The sequence below is a fragment of the Apium graveolens genome, chromosome 5 (genome assembly GCF_009905375.1).
Source record: "Apium graveolens cultivar Ventura chromosome 5, ASM990537v1, whole genome shotgun sequence".
NCBI lineage: Eukaryota > Viridiplantae > Streptophyta > Magnoliopsida > Apiales > Apiaceae > Apium > Apium graveolens.
Genome location: NC_133651.1, coordinates 185126701 through 185147378, shown reverse-complemented (window position 1 = coordinate 185147378; position 20678 = coordinate 185126701). Strand labels below are relative to the sequence as shown.

Genomic DNA, 20678 nt, shown 5'->3' with positions numbered 1-20678 from the left:
AATCCAAGATTAATGACATTCAATCTAGCATTGTCCGGCCAGCTATCACAGCTAATACCTTTGAGATCAAGCCTGGCATAATTCAATGGGTGCTGAATTCAATCCAGTTTGGGGGTTCTCCAACGGAAGATCCCAATACACACATTAGGGATTTCATAGAGATCTGCGACACCTTCAGGTTCAATGGTGTTTCTGAAGATGCTATTAAGCTGAGACTATTCCCATTCTCTTTGAGGGACAAGGCTAAGAGCTGGTTACACTCTACCAGCTGGTTCGATTACTACTTGGGAAGATCTTGCTCAGAAGTTTCTTACTAAATTATTCCCTATGGCGAAGACAGCTGCACTCAGGAATGCTATTACTCAATTTGCGCAGCAAACGGGAGAATTGCTAAGTGAAGCTTGGGAGCGCTACAAGGAGATGCTTAGATCATGGAATTCCTGATTGGATGATCATCACTTATTTTTACAATGGGTTGGGAGCACAGTCCAGACCCATGTCCGATGCAGCATCAGGCGGAGCATTATGGGCAAAGAGCTATGAGGAAGCTTATGATCTAATTGAACTGATGGCTACTAATGAATATCAGTATCCAACCCAGAGATATCCACATGGCAAGGTAGCAGGAGTTCTTGAAGTGGATACAACTACGACTATCACTGCTCAACTAAATGCGTTGTCTATGAAGATCGATTCTCTGGCTAACTATGGTGTTAAGCAGATAACCAGTGTTTGTGAGCTGTGTGCAGGTCCGCATGCGACAGAGCAATGTGCTATATCTAGTGACTCAGCTCAGTTTGTGAGCAACTTTCAGAGATCGCAGCAGCCAGTTCCTGTCACTTATTATCCTGACAACTGGAATCATCCTAACTTCAGCTGGAGCAACAATCAGAATGTGATGCAACAGCCGTTCCAATAGTTTGCAAATAAGCTATTTAACCCTCCTGGTTTTCAGCAACAATTTACACCAAGACAACAACTCCAACTTCAACAACAAACTCATGATGCAGGTCTATCTTCGAATGAAAAATCTGAATTGGAGGAGTTGAGGCTTATGTGCAAAAACTAGGCTCTTATATGCCAAAGCCAGGCTGTTTCTATCCAGAATCTGGAGAACCAAATAGGAAAAATTGCTAATGCCTTATTGAATCGACCACCAGGAATGCTTCCTAGTGATACAGAAGCAAATCCAGGCAAGAGGGAAGTTGAAGAACAGGTGAACGCCATCACCTTAAGGTCTGGAAAGGTCGCAAGCCCCCAAGTTCAGCAAGTCGAAGAGCCTGAAAAGTCTCAAGTTCCAGAATCTGAAGTTTTGGCTGAAGAAGATATGCAGAAGGAAGTAGAGGTGGAACCAAGGAAGACTACTGTGGAACACACTCCTCCTGAGAGTAATACAGGGGAGAAACAGATCTATCCTCCACCTCCTTTTCTTAAGAGGTTGCATAAGAAAAAGCTGGATAAGCAATTTGCTAAGTTTCTGGAGGTGTTCAAGAAACTTCATATCAACATACCTTTCGCTGAAGCTCTTGAAAAGATGCCTAGCTATGCGAGGTTTATGAAAGGTATTCTCTCTCGAAAAGTGAATCTCGATGACTTAGAGACTGTTGCTCTCACAGAGGAATGCAGTGCTGTGCTACAACAGAAGTTGCCTCCGAAGCTAAAAGATCCTGGAAGCTTCACTATTCCTTGCACCATCGGAAACTTGTCGTTCGATAAGTGTTTATGTGATTTAGGAGCTAGCATCAATCTGATGCCCTTATCTATCTTCAAGAAGCTTGGTCTGCCTGATCCCAAACCAACATACATGTCATTGCAACTAGCTGACCGTTCCATCGCTTATCTACGAGGTATAGTGGAGGATGTCTTGGTCAAGGTAGATAAACTCTTCTTCCCTGCTGACTTTGTAATTCTTGATTTCGAGGAAGATAAGAAGATTCCCATTATCTTGGGAAGACCATTATTGGCTACAGGCCGAACTATGATCGATGTGCAAAAAGGAGAGCTTTCGATGAAGGTTTATGATCAAAAGGTCACTTTTAATGTGTTCAAGGCAATAAAGTTACCCACAGAAAAAGAAGAGTGCTTTAAAATAGAGCGGGTTGACTCAGTTTTTGAAGATGAAGGAGGAGTAGAGCAATTGCAGGTTTTGAATGCACCTCCGTGGGAGAAGAAGTTGGATATGCCATTCGATTCTCTTGGGTTAGCAGAGCTAAAAATTTCTCAGGAGCGTTTTAAAGCATTTACTCAAGAAGCTCCCATACTTGAGCTCAACCGACAGCCAAATCACTTGAGTTATTCATTCTTAGGTGCACCCCCTGACAAGGGGTTGGGATATATCTTTGATGATGTAGAGGGTAGCCGAACGGATCCTCCAGTGCCTATAGAGGGTTCTTCTCATGTGCAGCAGGTAGTTGATAGGACTGGTGTTGGTGATGAGCAGTACAGGCGAGTAACTAGGCGTATGGAGGCCATGCACGACATTCACCGTCATTTTGCTGCAGATTTGACACATGATTTCGGTACTGTTGTTCGAGACACTGGTGGCGAGGTTGATTGGCCACCTGATCCTCCACCCGAAGAGGGTGATCTTTCCGACGACTAGGTATGCCTGAAATCCTTATTATTACCTTCAATGAGGACATTGAAAATTTTAAGTTTGAGGGTGATAATGTAAGGATTAGTAGTGTGTGTCCATATAGATTCATATAGATTTATGTTGCATGTTTAGTTGTAGTTCATTCATATTTTTGCATGATTGTTCATTTAGGACATATTTGTTTGTTTTTATGTAATTTCGTATAGTTGCATTTGCATGCATATTTAGCATGATCCCTTAAGATGAACTATGATATTTGATAAGCTGATATTGATTTGAGTGTGGTGATGACGAATAGAGGGATGTTTAAGTCTTAATGAATTGATTTGCATGTCGGAAAAAAATATTTTCACAAGTCTTATAGGGTTGCTTTTGATCTAGATCATGATCATACTTGTTTGTTGTTGAGATTTAATCACTTGGTTATATTTAGAATTTGTGATATTCTCGTAATGACGTTAAAACACTGATTTTTTTTATCTGGAGAAAAACTTGGATTTCATTGCTAGTTGTTGTAAGGCTAGGCGTCAAATGGCTAGTAGCCGGCTCATATTTTTATGAGTAGTCTAGGGTTGAATAAGATGGAGCGAAACGCACTCATTCAGAAATTGTTGAAAAAAAAGGAAAAAAAAAAGAAAAAAAAGAAAAAAAAGAAAGAAAAAAAGTATGTGTTTATGCACAATTGATCAAGAGTGAGCTCTTTAATACTCGAGTTATTAAGTTCTAGGGGACTTTGTGCCTAGTGACCTAAGGCTTTTATAGTCTAGGATCCGCTAACCTAACGCTCGCTACATGGGTATTATTGTATAAGTCTTTTGGGACCTCATTCATTGCACGATCAAATAAGCATCTTTGCTATGTGTTCAATAATAGTGTGAATCCTTGTATAACTCTAGTAGAAAGGAGGTGTTGTGAGTCATAATGCATTTATTGTCTATTCTGTTTATAAACTTTTGATTGTTTCGATGATAGATAAGTTATGGTTATTGATCTAGTATCGAGAGTATATCTGTTAAGCATCCACACACGCACGTTTCTGATTTGTGAGTTGGTTTGTGGGATTTATTCTAACACTGTTTAAAGTCATTGCATTATTAGAGGCATTGGCTTATTCATTTGGTTATGGTTATTCTGAGGGGATCGATTGCATTATCATTTAGTTGCATTCACATAGTTGCATTCATGCATTAGGTTTGTTTTGTAGTTTTGAGTCTGTTTATGCTTGAGGACAAGCATCGATTCAAGTTTGGGGGTGTGATAAGTGGATTTTATATCCACTTGGAGTGCTTTATTACAAGCTTAAATTGGTATTTTGGACTCAAGTTGTTGGTATTTTGATGTGTTTTTGTGTTATTGCATTTTAGGTATTAGTTAAATGAAGAAAAGAGCTTTTAAAGGAAATATGATGAAAAGTGATCAGAATTGGAATCCAAGGCCATTGTCAAGTTGTAGAGAATCTCAATAGCTTCGCGTGGGCAGTTGAATCGCCTAATTCTGACGAGTAGAACTCAAGTTATGGTCAAAACAAGATTCATCAGAATATTTTTCCAGTCAATAGCTGAGCGCACGCTCAGCAGTGCTGAGCGCCCGCTCTGGGCGCGGCTGGTCGCTGATTTCGCTGAAAAAGCTTTTTTTGAGTAGAATTTGACGATTTTAAGGGTCCAGGTCCACTAGGGGCGTATATATACTTAAAAAAAGGGTTTTCATCATCCGGGAAGATTGGGATACCAAGGAGAAGACCTAGAAGCACAGAACAACTCCGAAAAAGATCTTGTTTTCAACTTGTGATTCTTTGAATTAGTTGTAACTTTGGATGCTCGTTTTCGTTCTTGTTGAACCTAGATCTCGTTTATTCGTACTTTGATTATTATTTAGTTTATTAAGACCTTGTTTTATACCATGCTTTCATTGGAACCCATGGTGACGATGATTTCGATTATGGGCTAATCGTTGTCATGGGATTCTAGCGGATTTACTTATGGATTTCAATAGTTAATTGTTTCGATATCTTGGTGTGTGGTGATTGATTGATATCCTAGTATGGTTGTGCTTATTCGTCTTATGTGCGTAGCTAATATATAAGATAGCGTGTTAATCTCTATTGAAGCGACAGTGAATATAGAGGTTTAGAACTTGCCATGCTAGCATAGGTTCATGTATTTGTTATGCATGATTCGTAGGTAACTCTAACCATTTTACTTGCCCTATGTAATCAAGATAGATAACTTGTGCTTAAACCGTTATGTTGTCAAATTCTATAGACATATAGGGTCTCAATATAATTGGTGCCTATTCAGCTTCTATCTCTTTTGTGGATGTCTGGTAGAATGGTACTCGTGCAACGAAAGTAGGCGTTTATCAGTTTCGTGTTATCTGATTAGTGTCATCACCATCACATGCCAAGGTTAAGAACAATAAGGCTATTGAATGGAGTAGTAATGAAGTTAGAATCCCATGTTTATCATATATATTAATTTAACCTCAATTCTCTTAGTTAATGTTATTTAGTATAATCTCTAAGTTTAATAAAAACCCATTTTATTATTTGTCTTAGCATTGAGCGATAACCATACATTGTTGCATAGGTGCATAAATTGAACTTAACCTAAACCAGTCTCTGTGGGAATGAATCTGATTTATATCTTATACTACTTGCGAACGCGTATACTTGCGTGAATATTAGCGCGTGTTTTCGCCCTAACAGATCTATTCCGTCTAAAAGGATTTTTAAAACAAAAGTTAGCATTGTTTTGGGACTGGAATATGGCCTGCCCGGCACAGAGGGGTATAGGGCAGTAACCGGGCGCGGAGTGGCGCAGTGTACGGTTATATGGTCTATGTGACCATTGACTTTCATACTTGCATGGAAATGGGCAACCACCGTGTAGTGTCTTGATAAGCCCAAAGGCGGCTAGGTTTGTATTCCTTCTACTAGTAGAGAAAATTTCGTACTCGGCTGATCACCGGTATGTGGTTTATTCCAGTATAGTCCCTTTCTTCCATTTTGGAAAATTGTTGTGCAATCTACAACAGAATGCCGATAAGGCTGAGTTTTAAATCATGAGATACATGATGTGAATATTAAATCCAGTTTATAATTCTGGTTCGAGTAAAATCTTGAAGTTTGAAAAAGAGATGAATACAAGTATAAAGTGGATATAATGTTACAGTTGATTTTGAGAATATTACAAGTTTGACAAGCATATATGTTTTCAGAATTCTTTGAAAAATATGAAGTACATTTATTGTTATATATATATATATACATATAAATATATATGTACCTTGCTGAGCCATAGTGCTCACTCTTGCTTTTATATATCATATCACAACAGATAGCTAGTATGCTGGAGAGAAGGCAATTGCGTGGAAAATACGTAGACTGCCCACAAACTTTTTGCAGCTTTGCTCAGGTGGACCAGAGTATGCAGATAGGATGCTGTTCGAGTTAGAAATATTCATAACTTCATGTAGGGGTTATGAGTAATAGTGTAAGATCCTGGAAAGTGTATTTGATGTATAATAACAGATGTTATTGGTTATGTATTATTTCTAAGATTATAACTTGTATGTGTGAAGGATTGGGGTCTATGATGTGGTTTTGTTGAATCATGGGGACTAACACATGTGACAAAGGATTGGATGAATATGTGACGACCCAGATTCCTAACCCCGGATTTGGGGGTGTTACAAAAGTGGTATAAGAGCTTTAGGTTATAAATCTTGGAAACGATAGGAGTAAAATCGGGTAGACGTAAGGATACAAATGAATTAATGAGAACTCTCATCGAGTTCGTAGTCGGATTACTATAGAGTAGTTGCGACGGTAGTACCCCCAGGGGAACATTAGCCTTAAGAGTAGAAGTATCGGTTGAGTTATTAGCAGTCGATTGAAAAGCCAACATTAAAGGAATTGTAGTACTCAGAGACAAGAGTGCTAAGAGTTATGTGTAAAAGAGAGTCTATTGGTTGAGCCCATAGAGTTTGTTGATGAACTACCACGAGTTATATTGAAGTATTTATGTGAAGTGTTACACGGAGACTGTTGGAATCATTTGAGATCGACAGGATGAGGAAAGGAGAAAATTGTATAGGATTTTTTTAGTAATATTGATATAGAAGTGGAGCTGGGTCTCCGAAGAAAGCGGAATGAAGACGATACCTGTAAGGCATATGTCATAGCCTATTTGTATAGTCGAGGATTTAACTCAACTCAAATAAGAATGTAACAAGTAAATAGTGGATCTACCGTCAAAGAGATCTTTTAAAGTAACATCTGTCAAAGGATTCAGAAACAATGTTCATCTACAGACTTGAGGAATTAATTCACTGGAAGAAGCTCAAGAAATTGATCAAGCCTAAGTGATACAAATCAAGATTGTGGATTTAATCAAGTAACAGAGATCTCGTCAGGGTATCAGATAATTACAGGGATTTAATCTGAAGAAAATCAAGTATCAAAGTCAAGACATGAAGAAATGTCACGGAAGTTAGTCACTCATGAACCAGACAATATATCGAGTGTCAACATTGAAGTGGTGGAATTGATTCATAATTCTGAGTGATTTTTAGAAGATTTTCAGAAGAATGGTTGCTGTTCAAGATTAGTATTAATTCTCTATTAATTAATTAAGTCATATAGTTTAATTAAGAAAATAAATTATATCTGCAAAGATTAATTTATTGATTAATTGAATTAATTGATTAATTAATTCTGAATTAATATTAAGAATTTTTAGAATTTTAATTGGATTAAAATCAGTTTTAATTCAGCAAGACAATTAAAATTGAACTAGCGTGACAATCTGGATTGTCATACCGATTGTCATGTCAGGCCATTTTCAATAGTCTCACCGAAAGTTATACTGGGAGGAGGATTGTCTTGCCAGTTCATTCTGATAGTCTTGCTAGTTCATTCAATTGTGTCACCGAAAGTCATGGTGGTTCAACAGTTTGTCTTGCTAGCTCAATGGATTGTCTTGCCGATTGTCATGCCAATTAACAGATTGTCTTGCCAGTTCAAGTAGGTCTGTTAATTGAATTATAAAGAAAAAAGCAGCAGAAGTCATTCATCATCATCCAACAACTCAAGAACAAAATAAAAGCAGCCGCAGAAAATATTTTGTTTTTCATCTGCTAAATTCAATATCACATTTCTAGTTATTAAAGTTAAATCCAAACAACTAGAAATCATTCTCTTGTTCTTGTGTAACTATCTAACGGATCAAAGTCCCTAGAACTTAATCTCAAATTGTGTTTAGCATTTGAATCTTTTTATTGCAAAAATAGAAAAAGTTCATGTCGAATTTATTCTAGATTTGTGATAATTAATTTGAGATTAATTCCTTGTAATCGATACCGTTGTTGTAACACCTTTCAAGTTTAATAATATTTTTTATTTAACTTAAAATTTGTTTCAATTTTTTATTCCACACTAAATTCGATTATTCGGTATTGTTTGTATTCAACCCCCCTTCTACAAACACATTGGGACCTAACAATTGGTATCAGAGCCTTCTGATTAACGAACAAATCAAGATCCTAGACTTTTGTGATTTTTCAACTCCTTGAATTTGTAATTATTCAAAAATTCATAATGACTTCACAAAAAGTTGGAACCGTTAAAATTCCACTATTTGATAAAGAAAATTATATCATGTGGAAGAAGAAGATGCTCTTGTTTTTACAAGTTGCAAATCCCAAATATCTGAACTTGTTAAAGAAGGGTCCAAAAACTCCGATGGTTATTAAACCAGAGGTGATAGTATATGATGTTGTGATTACCAAAGGTAGAACCTATCCAAAAGAGCCTGAGGATTTTTCTCCTGCTGAAAAAGAAGAAGCCTCCTTGGATGCCAGCCTTCAGTTAATTTTAGTTGATTCCCTCGATCCCTTGATGAACAGACATGTGATGAACTGTAAAAATTCCAAACACATCTGGGAAACTATTGAGGTGATTAATGAAGGTACAGAGGAAGTTAGGGAGAACAAGTTGGAGATCCTAACCTCTGAGTATGAACATTTTAAATCCAATCTAGGAGAAGGAATTACTGAAGTGTTTGAGAGGTACAATGTATTGATCAACAACCTGAACATAAATGGAAAATATTATTCAATCAGGGAGGTCAACAAAAAGTTCCTTTTAACACTGCCAACTCATCTTGAGCATAGAATCACTGCCATAAGAGAAGCTAGAGATCTAAGTGAGATTTCTATGGATTGACTCTATGGTGTGTTAAAAACCTATGAGTTGGAGCAGATTCAGCAGAAGGAAGTCTACGGGAAAGATAGAATGGTCAGCACATCTACTGCTCTTGTAGCTGAAGGTCAACAACAACAACAATCTCAACAGTTGGTGAGAATGGTACAGTTTTCCAAGGCTGAGGAAAATGTGTTAGTAGCAGAATATGATCCTCCTACTAAAAATCAATCCAGTAATGATTTTTATTCCTTGGAAGAGCTGGAGTAATTGGAAGATGAGTCAATGGCCCAAATTGTCAAGAGATTCTCCAATGTCAGATACAAGAGAAATCCCAAGTTCAAGTACAAGTCCAACTACAACATATTCCAGACAGGTGGATCTTCATCCTCTAACACCAGTAGTGGTGGATACAAAACAGGGATGGTTGATCGGAGCACCATTAGATGCTATAACTGCAATGAGTTGGGACAGTTTGCCACAGAATGTAGAAAGCCAAAGCAAGTAAGGAAGAACTCTTATGATTCAAATCAGAAGAGTAACTCTGAAAGGGCTTACCTGGCAAAGAGAAGAAGCTGGGATGATATTGATAGTGAAGATGAAGAAGATGAGAATCTTGCTCTTATGGCTATTGATGGAAAAGCTTCATTGTCAAGAAAAGAGGTAAAATTTACTGATGCTGAATTAGTTAATCATCTAGGAGGTTCCTTAGATTGTGCTCGTCGTGATAATGAACTGTTAAGTCAGCAGATCAAAGACCTTGAGAAAGAGGTCAATGAATTAAGACTTGTGCACATTAATCAAGACAAGTTTAAAGAACAAGTATCTTTTCTAGAGAATAGAGTTAACTGTTATAGACAACTCGAAACTATTCTCAAAGACAAGATCACCGATCTTGAGACTAAGGTTAGAGCCTACTTCAATTCTTGTTCGAAGGCTAAAGAGTTCTACAGTAAGCAAGCTGTTAATCAAATATATGGAATAGGTTATGATTACAATGCTGCTATTGCAGAATTAGGCATAAACTCCCCTCCTCATGTATGTGCTAAAGGTAGGGAAGTACCACATGTGCTTAAGGGTGTTGATGAACCCCTCTATAAAAGATCAATGACTGAACCATTTGATATGACCTCCTCTATTATTCAAGAAGAAATGCGTGCTGAAGATCTTGCTAATAAGAAGGTTGTTTCCAAGTCAAGTGTGTCGAAAGTTTCAGTCAAAGTTGTGAAAGTAATTAAGACTAACTCAGACACACATGAGTTGGATAACAAAAATGCCATGTCTACCATGCATAATTTGCCTGTTGTTAATCCCTCTCATAAAGCATGTGGTGTTGCTAATTGTATGTCTTGTGCTTTTAATTTGATGTATGCTTATTTTAATGGTAAGCATGTTTCTAGTGATAAGACTACTCCTCGTCAGCATGTGAATAATAGTAAGCATGATAGGTCTAAGACTGCTAGTCCTTCTATGGCTAGAAAGGAGACATTTGTGCCTAAGCCTAAACAGAAATTTGTTAAGGCTGTTTACAAAGTCAAATGTTCAGTCATTGAGAAAGTTGAGACCATTAAAGTTAAGAATGTTGTTTTTCCTGACAAAGGTCAATTCTACAAGTATGTCGGGCCCAACCAAGTTTGGGTTCCGAAGAAGGTCTAATCCATTTGTAGTGCAGGGCATTAAACAGGTGGAACCGGTAGTATGGATTCTTGACAGTGGATCATCAAGACATATGACCGGAGATAGAGCCCTGCTATCAAATGTGGTTGAGAAAGCTGGCCCACTGGTTACCTTTGGAGATAACAGCAAAGATTTATCTGAGGGATATGGTTGTTTGTAAGCTGGTAATGTTATCATTGAAAATTTGTATATTGTGCTAGGTTATTATCAGGAAGCGGTATCTAACATATAGCACCAGTGACGAGACTTGAGAATATTACGACATATCATGCACCTGATGCACATTACACTTGGAATTGGACTCTAGTAAGATGTGTACAAGTGTACTCCTGGTTGGTGAGTCAAAAGAGGAAGTCAGTGCACCACAGTTCATGGACTTTGCAGCTGCAGATCTATTGAACTATGCAATCTCTTCTTCACAATATCACTTCAGGTTGGTATGAACTAGTGTACTACTCAAGAAATCGTCAAGAACATGGTATGACACTCTAACTGAAGTTACAGTTTAATATGAACTAGTAGAGTCGTCATATTAATAACTCTCTTATTACTATGCACAAATATATTGTTTTATATGTGCAGTGAGTTTTAGGAGAAAATCAAACTTCTTTCGACATTAGTGATATCTTATTTCATTAAAATCTTTTGAAATCACTAGTGTACATCATTTCTTTCAAAAGATTAAATGTATAATTTTCATTCCTTAAAGATCTTAAGTACATTTTATCTATATTTTGCCATATGTTCAGTGATACAGGTTCAGTCTCCAATGACTTTCTTTCATTGACAGTCATGAGGTTGAAAACCCACAACATCTATCACAAACTGTAAAGACAAACACAGAAACAGAACCAACCAACACTCTCTTACCACTAAAATGAAGTATGAGTGAGTGTGAGGGAGATAGTGCCTTAGTGCACCACATAAGGAAGGTTCTGAAGTCAACCCAGCAGCTCTGTCTCCTACATAGATGAGTAGTATTTAAACCGAGACAACTGCTAGCCCCCATACATCTTCTCAAAAAGAGTAATGGCTGAAAAGGCTCAAAAAAAGTTACTAGATTCATTCTCTCAAAAGGGTGTGTCTATTAAAATTTGTCTGTCGGCCAGGGTATCCGATGTAGTGTCACCACCTCAAATATAAACAATTCTTGATGCACAAGGAAAGGTTACACACACAAAGGACGAGTTGACGGAAACAAAAGTTTCGACCATTTTAAGGTCAGATTCGATTGTTCAAGGTTCGTTAATGGACCAATTGCCTTTACAGGTGTTAGGAGAGGATACTGATCCAAAAGCCATATGTCAGTGGTCAGTGTCTACCTCCCCAGGCTTAAATCCCCTGGATGCATCTGCGGATAGTGGATCTGACTTAGGTGCAGATCGACAACTTGTTGACAATGATTCAAATATTACCTGATGAGTCACAAGGAAATGTCTTCACATACATTAGAAGGGAACTTTGATCTTTATGCTAAATTCGTTGGATCATTGTTTACCTTCCCAGAATTCAAATCTGGAACCCTAAAAGGGAAACTAGCAACTTGTAGATTATGACTCAGATTCATCTGACGAGTTTAACAAGGATGGGGATTTGCGAACTCCCATTGCACCACCTGTGACCTCTTTAAGGATGGCTAAGGTGATTTTCCTTGCAGGTACAACTGATTTTTGGAGCTATGAGAGGAGTGATACACTTGTGAGAATGAGTGTAAACACGAGTGGAGAGAAGAGTGAAACACATGTGAGGTACACTAAACAGAATCACACACTCACAGTGAGGAAGAAAGAGAAACTACTTGTTATTTCTCTTCCAACCAAGTGAAATATGAGAACTCCTTCAGAAAATGGCATACATTCCTCCTCTAAGGGGGAGATAAAAGCTTAAGTAATAGTTTGGAGGATTCCTCAACTAAGGGGGAGAAATAGCAGGGAGGAAGAAAAAGATCCTACATACGTACACTACACCACACCATTGTTGTTTGTAACTACGGATCCTATTGTACGGGAGAGGTGGTAAACACAAGGTGATTTCCTAGTAAGGGAAGAAGCTGTTTTCCAAAAGGGGAGTACCATTGGTTTTTATCTGCGGATCCTATTGTACGGGAGACGTGGTAAACGAAGGTGATCTTTTTTAGTCAGTTAATTCTCAAAGGGGGAGAAGCAAGAGAGATATGCGCTTCTCAACAAGAAATGTGGTTGTACAAAAGAAGATGAAACTACTTGAAGATATGTTCAGTCTAGAGGAACATCTATTTGGAATCTGGAAAATGTTAAATGTTATCCAGAACTTTTCTGCTATTTACTTTGCATTTCTGTTTATATCTTTTTCTTATTTGTTAGTTGAGTTATCCTCTAGGTATTTGTTGTTATTGTCTAACAAACAAATAGGGGGAGATTATAAGGCATATGTCATAGCCTATTTGTATATTCGAGGATTTAACTCAACTCAAATAAGAATGTAACAAGTAAATAGTGGATCTACCGTCAAAGAGATCTCTCAAAGTAACATATGTCAAAGGATTCAGAAACAACGTTCATCTACAGACTTGAGGAATTAATTCACTAGAAGAAGCTCAAGAAATTGATCAAGCCTTAGTGATACAAATCAAGATTGTGGATTTAATCAAGTAACAGAGATCTCGTCAGGGTATCAGATAATTACAGGGATTTAATCTGAAGAAAATCAAGTATCAAAGTCAAGACATGAAGAAACGTCACGGAAGTTAGTCACTCATGAACCAGACAGTACATCGAGTGTCAACATTGAAGTGGTGGAATTGATTCATAATTCTCAGTGATTTTCAGAAGATTTTTAGAAGAATGGTTGATGTTCAAGATTAGTATTAATTCTCTATTAATTAATTAAGTCATATAGTTTAATTAAGAAAATAAATTATATCTGCAAAGATTAATTTATTGATTAATTGAATTAATTGATTAATTAATTCTAAATTAATATTAAGAATTTTTAGAATTTTAATTGGATTAAAATCAGTTTTAATTCAACAAGACAATTGAAATTGAACTAGCATGACAATCTGGATTGTCATACCGATTGTCATGCCAGGCCATTTTCAATAGTCTCACCGAAAGTTACACTGAGAGGAGGATTGTCTTGCCAGTTCATTCTGATAGTCTTGCTAGTTCATTCAATTGTCTCACCGAAAGTCATGGTGGTTCAACAGATTGTCTTGCTAGCTCAATGGATTGTCTTGCCGATTGTCATGTCAATTAACAGATTGTCTTGCCAGTTCAAGTAGGTCTGTTAATTGAATTATAAAGACAGAAGTAGCAGAAGTCATTCATCATCATCCAACAACTCAAGAACAAAAGAAAAGCAGCCGCAGAAAATATTTTATTTTTCATCTGCTAAATTCAAGATCACATTTCTAGTTATTAAAGTTAAATCCAAACAACTAGAAATCATTCTCTTGTTCTTGTGTAACTATCTAGCGGATCAAAATCCCTAGAACTTAATCTGAAATTGCGTTTAGCATTTGAATCTTTTTATTGCAAAAATAGAAAAAATTCATGTCGAATTTATTCTAGATTTGTGATAATTAATTTGAGATTAATTCCTTGTAATCAATACCGTTGTTGTAACACCTTTCAAGTTTAATAATATTTTTTATTTAACTTGAATTTTGTTTCAATTTTTTATTCCGCACTAAATTCGATTATTCGGTATTGTTTGTATTCAACCCCCCATCTACAAACACATTGGGACCTAACAATACCTCCAATACCATAGGTTGATTGGATAACCCGAGTCTTGCTACTCATAGCTCTTTATAGATTGCCCTTGAGGAGACATATCAGGCAAGAATCAAGATGCTTAATTCTTTTTACTATTAAGGTTATTAAGTTACCTGAATTGGTTGAAAGTATTGTTCTGACAATAAGGGCCCAATACGCGACGAGCATCGATTGTACCAAAAAGGGTATTCGCTATACCATTGAGGAATCTATGTCCTATGAGGAAGATTTTAGCGTATCCCAATACGAGCACGCTATGAGATAATACGAAATCATTTCATCCGTTAATCCATTATGGTTCAGCGCGGAAAGTGTGAATCGACAGTATAACTTTTGAAAATTTCATGCTCCTGCAATCAACGCAGCTAGCTCCGAACTACTCGAGGAGAAGATCGGGGTGTCTGACACGGGATTCCAAGAGTGGGACCTCACTAGAAGCTACGTGTATATTCTCGACAGGATGTCGTCCTTTGCTAACGTATCAAATCAGGCGCGTGGGCACAACATTTTGCGAGTAACTGAAGAGGAATGAAGAATGTATTTGTGAAAAAGCAAGTTATTAAGCGACTTTAAAAAAATGCTTAGAGACGCGAATATTGGTATATGGAATTATGAAGATGGGGAGGTGAGATCATCCCCGGGTGTGTAATGATGACGGTTAAGGATAATCAATGACCAATCGTGTTGTCCACTTGCTGTCATGCAATTCCCTTCAAACTATCCATCATCATGTCACCTTTATAAGCTATATCAAGTCACATCGTTGATTCCTACTTTGGATTCGTAGGATAATGAACCGTTGATATTTTTCTTTAAACTGGAACTTATCTAAAGGTCTTTTATTCGATCAATATGCTTCATTCTCAAATCTTATGATTATCTTGTCTGGCTTAAGCTTATCTATATTTTTTTGATTATCCGAGTAAATGTTTGATGAATTATTTTCTATCAAATTAATGAATAAATCTTGCTGGATATCAATTACTTTCTTTCATACTTGGACTCTTCCCTCGAGTTCATAAATAAGTAACAAGTTGTTATGCTCATAGATGATCAAGTGTTCAGAGATTTCTCGTGAATTCTTTTCCCCATTCCAAAAAGGGGTTGTACATCGAACATTGTAATCGTAATGAAACTATCAAATTGATGTTGGTATTCAAAGTTCAATTCTATTAAATGCTTTTCTGTTTACAGAGACACCTTTGGGTGGGACGCTTTTTTTGGTATAAAATATTTGATGAATGGCTATCGATTATTCCGATGCCAAGAACGTTCTATTCAGAGTCTATAGTTACTCTCGCTCCAGAACTCAATGACTCTGTATTCTCATTTCGATTATCCTGGTAGCCATAACTTCTTCAATGGTTATGGTGTTGAGATTTTTGACTCACAGACTGAATTGGCTAGTTGCATATAATTTCTTGAAAAACTAGCCAATTGTTCTAACTAGTTGAAATTTTAAATGATGTAAGGAAAAGTCTAGCTAATCGTTCTACTCAGTTATTGTATATCCAAAATTAATTGAGCTAGCCATTTTGTTTAGCTAGTTGTTAATGTTTCTTGAGGTGGACTAGGTATTGTTCCACTAGTTCACCCTTCAATTTAATTGTGTAAGCGAATTCATAAGCATTTTTCATATAAGAATGCAGGATGAAATCTTAATAAGAATGTCTAGATGATATTGATATCTTGGGAATCGTTCTTCCAAGGCTGATTACCTTGTGGATAACAGGAAGTATAGATGTGAACTGTTGTTCTGACGTGAGATTGAAAACTCAATACTATGATTACGTGGCCGGAGTACCGTGATGAGTAAATTATTTTAGAGTGGGAATAACGTGTTTAGAATCTACAATAAGAACCTTTAGTATGATGGTAAAGGAACGTTAAGGAAAATGCTGCCGTGATTGGGGTTACACCCTTGCAAGGTTGCGACGATGTTAGTGGTTAATGAATTAGAGAACGATCAAGCCTGTGAGACCTTGAGGTAATAAATTTTCGTGGTCTATTGGAAAGATGAGTAACAAATCGATGTTAGGAATAATTGACGATGAGGGAAGACCTTTGTGCGAATTATGATGAGGCATCCTAAGCATGACCTAGAAACACCGCGATAAAGCTCGTGTTAGAAGAAATAAAGATTTTAACTTATAAGGAGGACTGTGATTATTTTTAGAATATATATATAGTATCATAAGACACGAGGTAAAATATATAATCAAGATTAATCAAGGAATTAGATTGCGAATTTCTCCGTAACTGAGGGAGAGCTAGTGTAGTGACCGACCCTGTAAGAAAGAGAAGGGACTTGAGATGCAAAAAATTCAGGACAACTGGTAAGAAGAGTTGAAAGGGATGAAGTTGAAATTATGATAACAGAAAAGTAACTAGTAGAATTAATGGAAAGCAAGAGTCGATCAAGATTGACAAAGAAGCGAAGGTTATGACAAGAAGGAATAATGAGGAGTGGAAACTTATCTTGTAACAGGAAGAATTAATGTCATATTGAAACTTAAGAGAATATTGACCATGATTAAATAAGAAAATAAACACTGGTAGCTGAGCAAGAGAATACTCAACACGCCAGAGGATTAAGGTAGAAGATCGAAGAATTAGTGGACAAAATGAAACCAGCAAAGATTTTAATAAGTGCAAGGATTTATTTCGGTAACTTTGGAGTAAGGATTACCAAAGACCCAGTCGGTCCATTGTACTATTTGGGGTTATAATTTATAGGTTAAATAAGCCTGCTTATTATCGTATCATAAACGCGAGATCTTCCCTTGACAATTTGTTATGAAGACGAAAGAAACGATTAGCGACAAGGAACCCCAAGAGTGTTTGTACCAAATAAGAACCCAAGGTTGATTCCATAATTGGATTAATTTCTAGTTATTTTGTGGATAAGATCGAGCGTGCACTGCTTAAGGAACACAGATCGACAGGTAGAGTGAGGAAAACTATCACCAACAGGAAGTTTTGTGTAGTGCACTTATTATGCAAGCATAAGAAAGAGACACCGATACCCTGACGATGGGACGCAGTGGAAAGTTGAAGAAAGTGAGGCAGAAGTACAATGGAGGACGAAGAAGGTCATCCAAACCCTTAGAAGCGACTGATGGCAACTCCCAATGCATGTGAATACGTCCAAGATGCTAGAGAGGACACGAAATACAACAATGATAAAGACGCGTCATATTAAGCATAGTATGTTGGAATCGTTTGACGCAGGTCGACCAACAGTGGAAACTAATTCAAAGGTCATCGAACGTTCAATATTCTAATGCGCATCGATCAGTACATGTAAGATGGTGCTTCCTTCAAAACGGTGACGAGACCATGAGGTGTTTTACGTGTCTATAAGAAGAGGTATTAAATCTGACGCTAAGTGTATGATAAAAGACAAGTGCATTGAAATATGATCAGATTTTGGTATATAGATCAATCGACAGAGAGTGTATATCCGAATAGGTAAAAACTAAGAAACGAAGTATTAAGCGCGAGTAACAGTGATGTAGAGGAACCAAAGGGTGAAAGAACCATTCAAACAATAAAGGACGCGCTAATAGTCCGTGCTATGGATTTTAGAGGAAGTTGGAATGACTAGCTTTAGTTATTAAAATTATGGACGATAACGAATTTCATGCAAACATGAGAATATATCTTTACGAAGCATTGTACGGGAGAAGGAGTTGTTCTTCCTTGTGTTAAAAAAAAATAGGTTGGTAAATGAAGAATACTTAGACCAAGTTGATTCAATAGATCAAAGGAACTAGAGATCTTATCAAGCTAGGCTTGTCGGTGGCAGCCCAAGATAGACAAAAAGAAATATGCTGAGAATATGAAGTAGGAGACCTAGTATTGTGGAAGGTGGTTCCCTGGAAGGGAGTGATGAGAGTCGGAATAATAGGAAAGCTGAGTCTAAGGATTGTTAGATCGTTTGAGATCTTAAGAAGAATAGAGAACCTGGCTTACGAGTTAGCACTAACCCAAACCCTTGACAAGTTCATAACGTATTCCACGTGTCTGTGATAAGGAATTAAAACAGCGACTTCAGACGTATGATCAAATTTGAGCAGATAAACTTCAGCCAGACTTAATTTATAAGGAACAACCGATACAGATCATAGATCGCAAGAAGCAAATGCTCCAAGGCCAAGTGGTCGAGTGCATGAGAGTTTATTGAAAAGATTGATATATTAAAGAGTCGACATGGGAGCTAGAAAGCACATGCAAGAAAAGTACCCCATCTATTTTTGGACTGATTCCGGGACGGAATCCTTTTAAGGGGGGAGGCTGTAAGAACCCTAAATTTTGTAATATTTTAAAACTTCAGTGAATAATAATTGGATGTGATTATGCAAAAATTTTGAGTTCACCATAAATGAATAGTGGAATCTTGAGAATCCGAGAACGTATTCTTGTTTAACGAGCGAAATAAGTGAATGCAAAAGCCGTCGAAATTCGAAGATTCACACTTATACTACGTGTTTTAGAATCCTTAAAGAATGGTGTAGAACCGGGAATACTACGTTAAATAAACATCTCATTAAGATTTTATTAAGTTTAAGAGAAAGGAATGGAATTGATTAAAGGATTATAGACGAAAAACAAAATCCTTGCGAAACGAAACATTTTACGGGAAAACTATCGGAATAAAACGACAGGTGCATGAACGATAATTAAATGAGGAAGTAATTGGAAGCCATGCAAGTTGGCCATGCACAATCCTACACCCAAATAGTAGTTAAAAGTGTAACTAGTAGTTAGTCAATCAAATTAGAATAATGTTGTGAATAGTAAAGGGGGTGACAAGGAGTACATGCACCATACCTCCATATTTCTCTCATTCAACACCCAATCACAAGCCATACTTCTATTATTTCTTTGTCCAAGTGCAGCTCTTATACATATATCCAAATATGTATACTTATAACCTAACACACTTTCAAGAGCCAAGAAAAAGAAAGCCATTCTCTCCATCCTTCTCTATTTCCGAATTTCCAAGAACCCCCAAGAAATAAAAATTCATAACTTAAGATCTACCCACTCAAATATCATAAAATTTTAACTGTAGCTGCTCCATATCATAGGTAAGCTTCATACCAAATTTATGACTCAAATAATTTGTTTTCAATTTTATAAAAATGTTTGAAGGAGATGCTGAATAGTAACTCCGAATTTTACTAACTCTTTTTCTTGATTTCTCTTGTTAGTCTAAGTCTTGTTAGGGATAGATCAACCTTCTACAAGGTTAATACACTCCTCCTAGATGTTCTAAGGATCCAAGAAGGTATAACTCTTCACCCTTAAAGATTTTATGGTTGGATTTTAAGGATTATTGTTATATGGTTTCAAGATTTAAGAGATTGTGAATGCTTGAGGTTTATATGTTTAAATCTTGTTAAGTTTTAAAGATTATGAGATGTGGTTCTTGGATGTTATACTAGATGATGTAATGAATGAGTAGATGAGTGAATCTTGAAGATTATATATGTTGATGTTGGTTACAAGTAGTGGAAATGGCAAGATCTTGTTGTGGTTATTAAGTAGTGGACTTGTTGCACATGTTCTGATTTGTGTAGAGAATTAGGCCATGAAATAATATGTAAAGTGTGAACAACTAGACATGAGAATCTAGATATTGTTTTTTAGTTTCGGTACAAATAAAGAACGTGGCGAGGCAATTTACGGTTTAGGAGTTAGGGCCGATTTAGTGAAAAGCATTTTTGTGAGAACACAGTTACGGATTGTGGATTTGTGTAATGATTTTGAAACCTTAAAAATTATAATTTTACTATGGAAAAATCATGGTAACTGGATATTACAGTAAGGAAGAAGACCCAAAAAATATTTTATCAAAATATTAATTTTCCAATTTTATAAAAATGTTGGAACCAAAGTCGTGCGGTAATGCTACACGACGCGTAGCCACTGCCTAGCTACTGCCCTGTTTTGATTAAATATGGGAAATTTGTTTTCAAAAAGGACAGAGTTTGTTTTTAATTAAAAATTAGAAGTTATCTAGATCGTGCACGCAAAGACGGCGTGTCGATTGATTTAACGGTTTGTGTGTTATGAGCGTTTTAGTAAAACTAGCGCGAATAGTAGAACTCTATAGTCGACCGAACTTTGGAAATGTTTTCACCTATTTAAATTCATATTTTCAAATCGAAACTTTTGTGATAATTATCAAAAACACTCAAGAATTCCTCGAGGTGGTTTTGCATTTAAATATTATTTTTCAATTTATTAAAAATGCTACCGTGCAAGTCACGTAATAGTAATTCAATGAAAAGTAAACTATGGAAGTACTACTTTGACCGCCCGTTTTGGCCAAGTTAATAATATAATTTGGAGATGATCAAAACACGAGAGTTGTTAAGGATTGTAAGAAGAACACATAGGTATGTCGAACGAGATTTTAAATGGACAGTAACGAGGTGTG

At 36.7% G+C, this 20678-nt stretch overlaps 1 pseudogene; it reads right to left on the bottom strand.

Annotated features, from left to right (window-relative positions):
• Positions 1 to 342: 342 nt before the first annotated feature.
• On the bottom strand, positions 343 to 438 carry LOC141662842 (small nucleolar RNA R71; annotated as a pseudogene).
• Positions 439 to 20678: the final 20240 nt, after the last annotated feature.